This window comes from Euprymna scolopes, chromosome 27 (genome assembly GCF_053919585.1).
Source record: "Euprymna scolopes isolate OS-2025 chromosome 27, ASM5391958v1, whole genome shotgun sequence".
NCBI lineage: Eukaryota > Metazoa > Mollusca > Cephalopoda > Sepiida > Sepiolidae > Euprymna > Euprymna scolopes.
The window spans coordinates 41953730-41967675 of NC_136508.1; the positions used below are offsets into that span (position 1 = coordinate 41953730).

General features: G+C 34.3%; 1 pseudogene; it reads left to right on the forward strand.

Moving 5' to 3' along the window:
- Positions 1-6304: 6304 nt before the first annotated feature.
- On the forward strand, positions 6305-6520 carry LOC145249135 (U2 spliceosomal RNA; annotated as a pseudogene).
- Positions 6521-13946: the final 7426 nt, after the last annotated feature.

Here is a 13946-nt window from a genome sequence, read left to right on the forward strand (position 1 = left end):
TAAAAGCCCCTCCTCCTCTGGGTAACTGATGGGATGGTGTATTGATATTCCACTATCTGTACCTGCCACAGTTCGGCCAGCGATGTACTATGACTGAAGCGTATGTAAATCCCAACGGCTAGTCAGCGGATGATTCAGTAGCGTAGTGCCGATGCAAAAACGTGCTTGGAATCTGATCCAGGTCCACTCCAGACATCGAATGCACAGTGGAGTGAAGGTAGGTTTAGTAAACTGGAAGCCACAACGTGATCTCTGTACACAGGTGGTTGGAGTGTGATGGTTGTGCTCATGCTGAAGAACGGCAACGTTGCAAGGCAGCTTCTCTGATTACTAGGCAGTTCTATGCACCACCAGCTCCAGGCTGGTCTTAGAAAAGGTGAACTAAACAAATGCTCATTCACAAGCTCCTGGCTGGTAAGCCGCGGTCAGCGAGAATCCACAACAGCAATAGGAAAACAAGGAAATCGATCATTAATCTTATCCTGGCATTATGGAATGTCATGTGAGAGACGACAGCACGACCAGAATAGAAGACGTAAGAGAAAGGAGACGAGGGAAACAACGGGACACAAACTGAGTACTTAATTTAATTTTAATGAAAATACTACACACTCTAAAAACACCATTTGTGTTAATTTTTCCGAATGATAATAATTTCTAGACTTGACTCATTAAGTCATAAATTTTCTCGGGTAAGGCCGGAAGTGTAAATATTGAGTTAGGGGACATTGTTTCTTTTCTTCTTTTTTTTCTTTTATTGCAACGCTGTGCATCCGTACCTATTAAAATGAAACGTTTGTTGATTTTTTTCAGATTTTGTTCTTTTTTTTTCTTTTTTCTTTTTTTTTGAGATCATAGTCTTCAGTATTAAAAAATTTATTTTGTTTTTTTTTATAGAAAACATTTCTTCACATTACATTTAACATTTACGCTAAGGATGCCACCTTTAAAATAAAAATAATGAGTAAATGTTGCAATTATATTGGGGGGGGAGAATACGGATAAACATTACTTAATTCAATGCTAATATAGTTCATTTGAGAATTTTCTTTTTTCGAGTTATATTAATAGCATTAATACAAAACTTTAGAGGCTTCTTTCGTAGTATTTCTGAATAAATTACTACTTTTAAAAACATTGTTAACATCTACGATACTTTATTTATTTATTTATTTATTTATTGTATTACATTTTCACCCTAAACAAGGCATATTGCCACTTTGTTGTAGGGGGCTACTATCAGGGACATGGGCATCAGGGGTACTGTGTAGGGAGTTGGGCAGTAAGATGTCGGTTCACGTTGCACTTGAACTTCTGCATGTCAGTACAGTTGGGGAAGCAGGAACCCGGCAGGGAATTCCAAAGTCTAGCTGTCCTGGGGAAGAAACTACTGGAGTAGAAGGCTCTCTTACATTTAGGGATCTCTAATATGAAGGGGTGGGATTTAGCTGCTTGTCTGGTTTGTCGATTGTATTTACGTCGAGGGGGCACAAGTGCTTGCAGTTCGTCAGAGCATTCACCGTTAAAGTACTTGTAGAAAAGGCAGAAGAATGCAACATTTCGTCGATGGGACAGGGGCTGAAGTTTAGATGACAGTTCAGGACCTATCAGATTGGCGACTCTCTTTTGAAGCTTGTCTCGGAGCGAGAGACTAGTGGTGGATGCACCAGCCCAAATATGACAACAATACTCCATACATGGGCGAATGGTGGCCTTATAGAGGATAGGATACTTTCGGGCGTTAGTAGCTTTCTAACATGGTAGAGAGAATCTACCTTCTTCGCAGCGGTCCTGGCGATACTCTCGATGTAATTGTTCCAACTCATGTTTCATGAGAATAGCAATAATAAATACATGTTTTTGTACTTAAAAAAATAATTTTAGTGAAAGTGTTTTACGTTTAAACAAAATAATACACTTCCAGTAAGGTTTTTTTGAAAGCATGGACCCATTATATTTAGTAACCATTATATATACTTTTATATTTATTTTGTTTGTTTGTTTGTGTGTGTGTGTGTGTGTGTGTGTGTGTATTGATATTCATATTAAAAAAACAACTTTTCTATTTATTAAAATGAAAAATAAAACTTTATTATAGATGCATCGTGGAATTGCACTCATCTGCAAAAGATCTAGCTAATTTGCATATTCTTTTAAACATTCATTTTAATTAATTCCATATTAGTTTTTTTCAGTTTTCTTATAAGATGACCTTCTTTAGTAAACTATTAAGTTTAATTATGTTCGGGCAGATATTTTACATGATTGCTGCTTGCGTAATATTCGCGTAAAAAGTTTATAGTAAACGAAAACCTCTTTCTATATACATATTATGTATCCGTATATATATATGCTTAAAAAATTGCCTACCAAACTCCTCTGTCAGTTTTTGGTCTATAGACATAAAACTTAATATATAAATATATATATAATATTCGAACCAATGCGAAAGTTTATATTTGGGTTTTAGCGGGGGAAAATCGGTGCAAAAGTGTGACAATTAAAAAAAATGGAATTTGCCAGGTGATGGTCGAACGACAGCATTACGAATATGCATGCATAACATAATAGCTATTAGTTCATGTATTAATTTATAGCCTTACAGAAAAATGGCTTCATAGGCTTAGGCATTAACGTCAAAAGAAAAAATAAATCGTAAGCTAAACGTTTTCGTTTCGATTCTCGGTGGTAGCGCACGAGTCAATTTTTTTTTAAAATCATTACTATATATTAGGTCTAATATAATATGATAATAAATACGAAATCTAAATTTACTCCAAATATCATATTTAAGCGTATTTTACGAGCGAGCAATGCCGCGCGGCCTGCTAATTTAATAAATATCGAGCCTTTCAATAAAATCGGTTGATTTCCTGATTTTCGGTTAATTTTTAATCGAAGAAAGGGGTAAAAATGTGTTTACATTTTAGGGATCGACCATTCCTTGCGGACGTGTTAAATATACACTTTCATTTAGTTAACCTTTTTGTTTAGACGTAACAATATTGTTCCAACTTAGTTTTTTTTCATTTGGTAAAACGAAAGCATTCTAAAAAATAAATAAGATACTTATGCATCTACTGCACCGTGCTGATATAGGGTTTCCTTGCTATTTTGTACTTTCATCTAATAATCTAACTATATAATGTACAAAGGACACCGTAAAACTGAACCCTACTCGAAAATACTATCATAAAATATTCTGCACTTTACTGATCGAGCTGAAATACTAACGTTGCTTAGTAACACATTCATTCAAGTTTGCATCCTTCGAGGCTAAAGGAGACAGCAATTCAAGCTCCTAATATTTCTATATTCTACTCTCGCTGATAAACATCAGATTGTGTAATTATATTTATAAGGCTTCAGTAACCAATTACATTATATTTTTCTATGACAATACACAAGTCAAAAGAACTATCCTTGTCAGTGATTAGTCTCATCTTAGCTTCCCATTGCTTTATCCATAGGCAGTATCATGTACGATATTCACAGTGTCTATTTGTATTAGCACGAGAAGCTAAAACATCAAATATTGTGTATACAAGAGTTTTATACAAATAAACAAAGCCAATGCTTCATTTTTTAAACACATTTGCTTATAAAAAAATGTCATTTAACTTATATCATCTCATATTGATTTGTACTTTGACAATCAGGAACACAAAAGAAATGCAAGGCACGAATAGCAATCCTTCTTATTGGTCAACTTATTTCACCAACAATAAGAAGGATTGCTATTCATGCCTGACAGTTGGACAAAGCTAGAAAGTTAAAAGTTTACGCTCTAAAGATTAGAGTGGTTGCATGAATGTTAATTATGAAACCAATCAATATTTTTTGACCAAAGGATAGAAAATACGACAACAGATGCCAAAGACTTTAAAAACGAATTAAAAAGGAAAATTCTCCGGTTTTAGGCCACAAATGGCCACACGGAAGGCAATAACAAATCGATCCTGTTCGAGACCGATCAAAACTAGCTCTAGTTTACCGAAAACGGCGCTTAACCGCAAACTGGGTAATCAAAAACATGTGAGGTACTCTATCGCTAGATTTAAATTGATGACATTCTCACCAACCAACCAACCCAGTCGTAAGTGGCCATGCACCTACGAGCATTTTTTTCATCGGGTACGAATCGTTCAGTTACACCGCAATTTGTACCAGTAGCAAGTCTTTTTTGCCCAGTATTGAGACATTATTTATCTACAGCTAACGTCATTCAAGAATAATACGTTCAGCAAATTAATAGTACGCAAAGGATTTATTAACAAAATGAAAGCACTCTCGGGCCGTTTTACTCAGAGTCTTTTAAAAAAATGAGACAATTCACCAGGTTAGTGACACAAGTGGAAACACCCCTGAGGCAGTGACATCCCTTGTTTGATGTATTATTACAAACGGCGTACTAGGTGGCTTTATTAACTCTTAATTAAATATGTCTGAGTTTGTCGACGGAAAGTAATCAATTTTTGTTTACCAAATGCTCGCGATTAAATGTCAATAAAGCGTTTTCTCCAAGTTCAGGAGATTAAAACCTCATCACCCTGAACAATTAATTCCCTAAAAAGAGAAGTAAAGCCTACTGAAACCGTCTACGACACATTTGACATTGATCACACCAGAACCAACCAAGACGCTCTGAAAGATAAGTGAAGCTTACGGACCCACTCGTGATCTACTTAAAGAGAAACAAATATTGATACACCTTTCGGAATAATTAACTTGGGCGGAGGTGTTATGACGGAATTACCAGTGTTACCTACGAACGAACTGACTACATACAATAAATACCGGGAGGAAAGGCATTAATGCGAAATTCTAGATCTAGGGAACCAACAGAGCTTGTTAGTTGGCTAACTTTTTAAGCTTTCGTTAAAACAGGATGGAACGAAAGTAACGCAATGTTCAACGAGCGAGCTCGGAGATGCGCCGCTGTACAACTCATGCTCTCTACCGATTCAAGTAATTACATCAGGACCATTTCCAAAACCCTTAAAATGCAAATTCAGACGGTTCAACACTTGAGGGCAGAACTCAATGAAGTTTCCGGCCACGGTCATGGTCTTTGGTGTGGTTTCAAGTGAGGGCCACATCATGCCACCTCACATCTTCGAAATCTGCTTAAAAATCAACACCAAAGTGTACCTGGATGAGCTGAAGAATGTGGTAATCCCCTGGTGCAATCAGGTGGCCGCTAGTACACTCTGCGTGTGGCAGCAGGATTCGACGCCGAAGCACAAATTCAAAAAGATCCAGCCTTGGATTACTGCGACTTTATATTCTCATCGCCCCGCCTCCTCCTTGAACCTGCTGGACTACTTCATTTGGTCACACGTCGAGAACATCACCAACATGACCTCACACAACACCAAAGCCCGCCTAATCGCCTCACACAATACCTAATACCGCCGGCGCTTGTGGAAAAGGCATGCTCTCATGGAGGAGGTGATTGCGGTTAAAACCGTCTACATTGAATAGATGTCAGCTTTTACCACATAATCAAATTACCTGAATTGATTTTTTCAATAAATGTTTTAAAATAAAGCTGTAGTGTTGTTTTCTTTAGCGTGACACTTTTATCGTTCCACCCTGTATATTTTCCTACTGTATAACCGTGTTGTTTCCTTGTAATCCTTCAACCAGGGCTCTCTCTCTCTCTCTCTCTCTCTCTCTCTCTCTATATATATATATATATATATATATATATATATATATATATATATATATATATATATATATACTTTTCGTATTTTATATGACATTCCTGTTTTATATTCATTTAACCTTTTAATTGTTTTCCTAATTTTTATAATTATTTCATCCTTTCCGGGGTTTTTTTTTTATTGGTTTATTCAACAAATTCTAATCTACACATTTAAATATTAGTCTCTATTTATGCGTACAACTATTCTTATCTCAATTAGCCTCAGTTTCGTATAAATTTTTATTCATATATTACGGTGTATTTATTGATTTTTGTTCTTTCGCATGATATATATTAAGAAAAACTAATTAAAAGGTTAATATAAATAATATTAAAATGTATCTTCATCCCATACTGGTTATGTAAATAATTTAAATGTTTAATCTATCTTTTCAAGTTTTATCTTAATAAGCATTTTTATCTTCTAATCTTTACTATTTCGTATCATTCAGTATGTATATATATATATATATATATATATATATATGTGTGTGTGTGTGTGTGTGTGTGTGTGTGTGTGTGTGTGTGTGTGTGTGAATGGAACATAACTCGATTTTGCCGATATTTTCAATTTATAATTTTATCGAAATTCTTATGTATTCTTGGCCTTTTGGTCAAGATCAAAGTGTAGTATCTGTTCTTCAGATGCTGCACTTCCATTTCTTGTCCTCTTTCGGTGGAGGAGAAATCCTTCACGACTGAGACAATTTTTATTTTTGTACCTTTTCTCCACGTTAAAAAACGACTCTGGTGTCTAACTCTGTCCCGTGGGGAGGCATAGTAAATAGGTACTTAAATACTATATATATATATATATATATATATATATATATATATATACGAGCAAACAGTTAATAAAACATGTTAAAAACATTTTGAAATGAATTAAAAACATATTTAATCTGAAAAGGAAACACTAGATAAGTGGATAGTCCTTAATCCGCGGAGTTTCGAAGAAATAGTTTCCTTCTCATAAGAGGGTAGGAATTAGCAAAATGCAGGATCGGATTTTGCATGCAAAAGTATTTGATGAACCAACAAGTAAGTCAAAAATCTTACTTGATAACAAAAAAAGTGAAGCAGAGGGAACATGGTGAAGAAAAAGGTGATTACACAGCAATGGATAGTCTAATGGAAGATAAATAATCCAGTGACGGTAAATCCAAATATATAACTTCAAAAAAGTTATTATATATATATATATATATATATATATAAAATATGTATGTGTGTGTTTGCGCGTGTCTGTGTGTGCGCGTGTGTGTGAGAAAGAGACTGAGAGAAAGAGACAAAGATAGACTGAGAGAGAGAGAGAGAGAGAGAGAGAGAGAGAGAGAGATTACCTATTTTAAACGACCGAATTTTCACCGTGGAATATAATTTCAAATCATGTCTGCGCGATGCCATATGTAGACAGAAGACATGTTTGAAAATTCGAGATGACACTTTTATTGGCAGGCGTACATTTCGCGCTGACACCGTTAATTGATTTCATGTCAGCCATTTTGTGCCCGATTAACAAACATGAATAAAATGGAGCATAAATAGACACAGACGAAAATAATAAACAGACGCTAACATGAGTTTTGGATGTTAGCACGAATATGGAAATACTCTCTCTCTCTCTCTCTCTCTCTCTCTCTCTCTCTCTCTCTCTCTCTCTCTCTCTCTCTCTCTATCTATCTATCTATCTCTCTGTCTGCCTGTCTCTCTCTCTCTCTCTATATATATATATATAGAGAGAGAGAGAAAGAGAGAGAGAAAGAAAGAGATTTATATATATATATATATATATATATATATATATATATATATATATATATATATATATATATATATATATATATATATAGTAGAACCCCGGAATACGGCAGTAATTCGTTCCAGGGTTGGGATCGTACAGTGAAATCTCCGTATGATGGGGCCTAAACAAAATTTCATACACTCCATATAAAAATGTATTAACAAAATACACTATAGTATGTAATGCTCACGATATCATCAAATATTTTTACAGCTCATTTGGAGTTTCTATGTATAAATATGTTATCTATATGGTTACCGGCTATATAAAAAAAAACTCATAATTAGTTAACAAAATAGAATAATTACAAATAACACCGTAAGGCGGGGGAAATAGCGTAACCAGGGACCGAAAAACATCGTATTGCATATCCTAACCGGAAAAAACTATATCCCGGGAGCCAACGTATCCCGGGGTTTTACTGTATATTACTTCATAGTCTAATGAATATTTACGAGAATGAAACGCGATAAAATCTGTGTAGCTTAATTGCTATACATATTTTTTTAAAAACTTACTATATATATATATATATATATATATATATATATATATATATATATATATACAAAATGTTTCTGAAATAGTGTAAAAATCGATACCTTTTAAATTGTGATAAAAGAATCTGGTAAGAGGAACATTTTAAATAAACGTAATGAGATGATAGAGGATTGTTTACATGAGGACAAGTATAAATATAATAAATATCATAAATATAATAGTGATAAAATGAATATGAAGAAAATACAGGGTTCCATTCGAAATTCCGTTCAAATAATACAAATAACTAATCCTCACCCCAAAATTTCAGGAATATATATATATATATATATATATATATATATATATATATATATATATATATATATATATATATATATATATACACACACATAGTGTGGGGCATAAATACAAAATAAAACTCAGATTTATCCCAACAAAATAATTTATCACAAAACCCAAGGACAGAATATGATTAAGCATATATGCCAAATATGGCATAAATATTTTCCCAAATCTTTTCCTTTGAGCCTTCACTACACTACAAAGTCTTTTGGGGAAATCACCTATAGCATCAAGCACAACATACAAGAGTATTTTCTCCCAGCATTTGTTCAATTTTATCTTAAAAGCTTTAATATTTTTGACAATGAGTGGAGCAGACTTCACTCTCTGTGACTGAACACAGAGAATAATCAAGAGCGTTAAAATCAGGTGATGAGGATGGTCATCATTCTTTGCTGATTCAAGACTAACAATTGTCTTTACGTCATGTGTTATATGAGCAGTTTGGCTTGTCGCACCATCTTGTTGGAGAATCCAAGCTTCATCACCATACACAGAATTACACCATGGGGTTAGTGCACCTTCAAAAATGCCCTCAATGTAAGGTGTTTTTGTTAATCTTGACCCCTTGAGGGAGGACAAACAAGTAGAAATTTCCCTCTTGCAGGAATGGCTGCTCGGGGCATCATTGATGGTGGTTTCTGCGTTCTGAAAACCTTTCCTGCTTTATCAGGTATTGCCTTACGACTTCAAGTTAAGGACTATCATTTTGATGTTGTGGGATTCTTGACGTGATAATAACTTTTCACCCGTGAAGATGATGTTATTGAGCGCGCTTCTCTGATACGGTTTAACAATAGTCGACTTCTGATGAGTCTATTTGCAGTTGTGGATGCAGAGAGAAGCTGTTGCTTTCGGAGCTTATAGGGTGACATTTGTAGGTCACTTTGACATATCCTTCGCATTGTCCTTCGTGATGTTTGTGCTTTATTTGTCATTTGTTGCATGGATCTTTTTATTTTTCGCCTGATTTTTTTTTCTAACATTTATGATAAGTTTAGATGTGCTTAAGATAGGGAGACAGCCTGATCATTGTCTATCTTTGATCGACGAAGTTTCCAAGTAACGATCAGTCGTCCTTTTTATGAACATTTTTTTTTTTTATTTTGAGTTTTTTTCTAACTTGAATATTATTGCCCTGTTATTGATCTTCTCTTCAATTCAACAGATATTGCTAAAAATTAATATCTTTTGTTTCTGAAAAAAATACGTGATCACAATTACATTATACACAATATGTTTATATATATATATATATATATATATATATATATATATATATATATATATATATACATATATATATATACATATATATATATATACACATATGTATGGGCATATTATCATATAATGATTAGATCACTCTGACAGAGCTTAAAAACCATTTTAAAATTTAATGCTTATAATTCAATAACATTTCTCGCGGTTAACGGCAGCTGAATGGATTAGGTTCTTGCTAATGAAGCCAGAGATGGCTTCTCTCGCCGGGTTCGAATCTATCCACTGGTGTTAATCCTGACACCCTGCACTAACGATTTCCGAAAAAATGAAACACTAGTGTCTATAGGTATTTAATAATTATTATAGTAAATAATTATATCGGCCCCTTTAAGAAAGTCGTTTCTTATCGTTGAGCACTTTCAGTTGAATTAAAAGTCGGTCAATTTAGCTCTTATGCGCAGATCATCATATAATAGTTTGATCACTCTGGCAGCTGTTAAAAAAAACAAATAAAAAACATTTAAAAAATAAATGTTTAAAATTCAACAGCATTTCTCGCGGTTAACGGTAGCCGAATGGATATGGTCCTTGCTTATGAAGTTAGAGATGGTTTCTGTCGCCGGGTTCGAATCTATCGACTAGTGTTAATCGTGACACCCTGCACTGATGATTTCCGAAATGATGAAACACTGCGATCTGTAGGTATTAAATAATTATTATGGCATATATATATATATATATATATATATCCTTAGTTATTATTCCAAAACCATCAGATGTATGCAACTCACACTCTTAAGCTTTTATTTATTTATATGAAGTATGTGAGACGCGTGTTTCGTTGAATTGCAGACGACCACTCCTTAGATATAAATATATGTTGAACGGTTTGAATTTTTTTATATGGATTGAAAAAGATAAAAAATAAAATGGAAGATACGTAAAATGTGCAAAAAAGTAATTATAAAATATGACTTATTATAGCGTTTATAAACACACTTCCTATGAAAAGATAAGAATTGAATTCAGAACACACGTGGGAAAGCTTCTCATGTCGCCATATTGGATTTTCCAAAAGATCGCAAACATATATCCTATATTTTAAATTTAGTTTCCTGATAAAAAAAAATTAAATGAAACTCCAGATGATACTACTATCTAAAATATTTATAATAAAATATCAGATTAAAATTTAATTAAATTCATAAACCAATTAAAAGATTTTTAAAATTACGAAACTAAAAACAAGCTATCTACAGTAAGGAAATTAATTGTTCTTAAAGTATGTTTTTGTTTTCATTAAAAAAATAGTCTTCTTAACACGTAATTTGTACAAAATATTAATACTTTTTATCATTTTAGTTGCTAACATAAGTCAAGCGCGCGCACACACACACACACACACACACACACACACATATATATATATATATATATATATATATATATATATATATATATATATATATATGGAGAGAGAGAGTTGATATGTAGTTTGCTTGAAGCATTGTGTGGGATAGGTATGTAGTAGAGAATTAGAAGGCTATCACAATGCGAGGAATGCGATGTAGTCGTTGTTGTTGGAAGAAGACGAAGACAAGTGGCGATTTACAAATCAATAAGTACATACATATATGCCTATATATACATATATTTATTCAGTTGTATTAAATACAAATGTCTTACTTGCTATTCCTGCGACAATATCCATTATGAATTTCGTCTACCATTTGAAAAGGTTTTTTTTTCCGAAATTAATAATGGATATTGTCGCAGGCATAACAAGTAAGGCATTTGTATTTAATACAACTGAATAAATATATGTATATATAGACATATATGTATGTACTTATTGATTTGTAAATCGCCACTTGTCTTCGTCTTCTTCCAACAACAACGACTACATCTCATTCCTCGCATTGTGATAGCCTTCTAATTCTCTACTATATATATATATGTATGTATATATATATATATATATATGTATATATATATATATATATATATATATATATATATAACCTTCAATATTGAACAAGGGATCGATCCTTAGGCATTTATTATTTCTGATATTCTTAATGACTTACCTGATAAAATTGTCTCTGAGATGAGTATGTTTGCCGACAACGCCACGCTTTATAGCAGGCACGTGGGGAAAACTAATGAACACATATATAAGGCAATGGATATCTCATTGCTGATGGAATTCTCTATTTATATAAGAGCCAGGTACGTCCAAGGATGGAGTGCTGTTGCCACATCTGTGCAGGAGCTGCTAGAAAGGACTTGTCCTGTCTTGATAGAGTTAAAAATAGACTTCGTAGCATCGTAGAAGATGTCCTTTTCCCTTCCCTGCAACCTCTATCTCACAGAAGAGATGTTGCGAGTTTGTCTCTGCTTTATCGTTATTTTCATGGCAAGTGCTCGACTGAGCTTCAATCTATGGTCCCCCTCGCCAAACTTTCACAAGAAACACTGGTCTAGCTGAAAACACTATCAATAATTCCCCCCCACTCTTTATCTGTCCCTAAACCTAAACGTAGATTCCATGAACAAAGCTTTTTTCTTAGAAGTGCACGCCTGTGGAACTGTCTTCCGTTTTCCTGCTGACTACAATCTGATTTTCTTCAAGTCCAACGTAAACAAGTTCTTGATGAGCCGTTCTACTTAAGTTAAAAAATTTACCAGATTTCCATTACTAGCGATTACTATATTGTCCAATTGACTACTGTACAGTTTTAACCCTTATCCGCGCGTAGTCTCTCGGCCTTGAAGTGGTGATGCCTATGTAAAAAAAAATGGCTGAAACCCTAGAGGAAGACCTTAAGTTTGTAGTGGAATGGGGTCAAAAAATGGATGGTAAGGTTCAACGCTGTCAAGACAAAGCTCGTTTCCTTTAATAATTACATGAAACCTTACCAACTACAAATAGCTATGGCTAAAGATACTTTACCTGAAAGTCCTTCGTTCAAACATCTCGGCTTAACGTTCATAAGGAACATGAGTTAGAACGGATACATTGAGATCATTGCCGAAGCTGCTGCAAACGAGGTGAAAGTATCCTGTACCTCTACAAAGCCACCATTCGCCCATGTATGGAGTACTGCTGTCACATTTAGGCTGGTGTATCTGCTACTAGTCTCTCGCTCTTGGACAGGGCTCAAAAGAAAATCGCAAACCTGATAGGTCCTGAACTATCATCTAAGCTTCAGCCCCTGTCCTATCGAAGAAATGTTGCATATCTCTGCCTGTTTTACATGTATTTTAATGATGGATGCTCTGACGAACTACAATCCCTTGTACCCACTCGACGAATATACTCCAAACAAAACCGACAAGAAGCGAACATGTAAGAAAGCCTTCTACTCTAATAGCTTTTGCCCCAGAACTGCTTGATTTCGGAATTCTCTTCCGGGTTCTTGCTTCCTCATCTGTACTGATATGCAGAAGTTCAAGTGTAATGTGAACAAACATCTTGCTGCTAAACTCCTTACATAGTACCCCTGCAACTTAGGTCCTTGATAGTAGCTCCCTACATCAAAGTGACACTGTGCCTTGTTTGGGGTGAAAGTGTAAAAAATATATATAAATAAAAAATAAATAAATAAAACTACAGTAGAAGCTTATCGGCTATAAGTGCATAATTCACTCTATCAGTTTTCTTGGACTATATCGAGTTATTTAAAAGTCTTTTCAAAGGATTCTACCACATTCGAAATGATGCATAACCAAATACACATGACTTGGACTGAACCTTCTAGCTTGGAATATGCCATTAAAAACCTTCTAGCTTGGAGTATGCCATTAAAAACCTTCTAGCTTTGAATATGCCATTAAAAACTTTCTAGCTTGGAATATGCCATTAAACACCTTCTAGCTTGGAATATGCCATTAGAAATCTTTTAGCTTGAGATATGGCATTAAACACCTTCTAGCTTGGAATAGGCCATTAAACACCTTCTAGCTTGGAATATGCCATTAAAAACTTTCTAGCTTGGAATATGCCATTAAAAACATTCTAGCTTGGAGTATGCCATTACAAACCTTTTAGCTTGGAATATGCCATTAAAAACCTTCTAGCTTGGAATATGCCATTAAAAACTTTCTAGTTTGGAATATGCCATTAAACACCTTCTAGCTTGGAATAGGCCATTAAACACCTTCTAGCTTGGAATACGCCATTAAACACCTTCTAGCTTGAAATATGCCATTAAAAACCTTCTAGCTGGGAATAGGGCATTAAAAACCGCAATTCTTTCCGGAATATACCACTATTCATTGGATCATATAACTGTTCCTACATATTCATTATTCCAACTTTGGGTATCTTTTTTACTCTATCATCCCAATTTTCATTTTTCA